Below are 1,535 nucleotides of genomic sequence, written 5' to 3'. Positions count from 1 at the left end.
CTACGATAAATATTATTCTTATCAAGTAAAGCATTTTTTTTAGTAGCGAGAACAATAATCAAACTTTCATGATCTTTCAGTAAGTAATAGTACGAGAACTTATGTTTATCTGTTTATAATTAAAATCAATCAAACGAATTATTTATTTCCGCTTTTAAAATCAATACAAATGCATTTATAAAACTTATTCATATTGTATTTTTGGGCTAAGGTAGCGAAAAGAGAAAGCTGGTAACATTACAGATGGTAGTAGGTAGATACAGTATATTTTATTTGCTGAATAAGTACCTACCTACAATAATTGAAAATAAAAATGAAATATATACAAACACCAAATAAAAAAAGCAAATTTATTGTATGTTTATAAATGTGTCGTATTTATTTGTAATAATTTAATTGTAATAACAATTGTAAGAAAATCATACTTTTAGAATAAAATGGACTTGACTAGATGAAGTGCCCAAAATTATTTACTTCTAAACATCCAATAATGTTATGAAGAATACATGTTTTTATTCATTTTAAATTACAGCATACTCTTAAATTACAGTGAGGTATGGTTAATGATTTTTTCCAGTTTAAAAGCACTAAAAGTTATAACTCTGGAAGAGTGATGGAAGAGAAAGGATTCAAAAGAGATATAAAATCCTAAATGGTTCCTTTGACTTGTTTCTGTCAGAGATGTTTCAAATAAATTCAAGCACATATTTGCGAGGTCATCACCAGAAGCTTTTGCACTCCAGGTTCCATCTTGACCCAAAGAAAAACTTTCTATCCAGCGTAGTAGCTTCAGACTGGAAACTTAGTTATCAACTCAACTATGGTTAATCAGTTTTAAAACTGCTTAAATACTTTTTTTGAAGAAAAATTACGGACAAAATATAGTGTATGAAATAAAGGCATGGCGGCTAGACTGCCAAATAAATATATCTCACTTTTTTAATATTGAGTGCATTGATTATTTTACTCGTATCTTAAAAATGATGCTGTAAAAAAACCAATTACCTCTTTTTAATACTTACAGGCCAATGAAATTTGATTAACAACGATGTAATTATAATTTTTCAATTACAATTTTGTACACTTTTTCGGATCCAATTTTATAAATATATTGTTTGTGCATGCGAGTTTACTTAGTAATAAAGTAATATTGCACTGACTAATCTTTTTTACGTTCAAATTATGGCGCTCATAAAGATTCAAAGTATAGAAATCATCCGTATGACCCGTATACGAGTCAACTGTGGCGAATGTGTTAAATAAAAAAAGCTAATTTATTTTAATAGTACTTTATTCAAAATATATTAATTTTTTACATAACATTTACAAACAAAAATAAAATTTCAACTAACAGAAAGAAACACAGTTCAATACAACATGAAATTAGAGAAGACCATCATATTAAACATACATCATGCAGGTATGTCCTTTAGGACAAAAATACTGTTTCTTCTTCATAGTTTCAATACATAGGGCGAAAGATGGACAAAAGCACAAGCCTATCCAAGCCAATCATTGTTTTGCAACGCTAACTG

Source organism: Brachycentrus maculatus, unplaced genomic scaffold, assembly GCF_059751285.1.
Source record: "Brachycentrus maculatus isolate JH-2025_06_01 unplaced genomic scaffold, ASM5975128v1 h1tg000092l, whole genome shotgun sequence".
Classification (NCBI taxonomy): domain Eukaryota; kingdom Metazoa; phylum Arthropoda; class Insecta; order Trichoptera; family Brachycentridae; genus Brachycentrus; species Brachycentrus maculatus.
The sequence above is the reverse complement of the archived record's forward strand: the minus strand, read 5'-3'. Positions refer to the sequence as shown.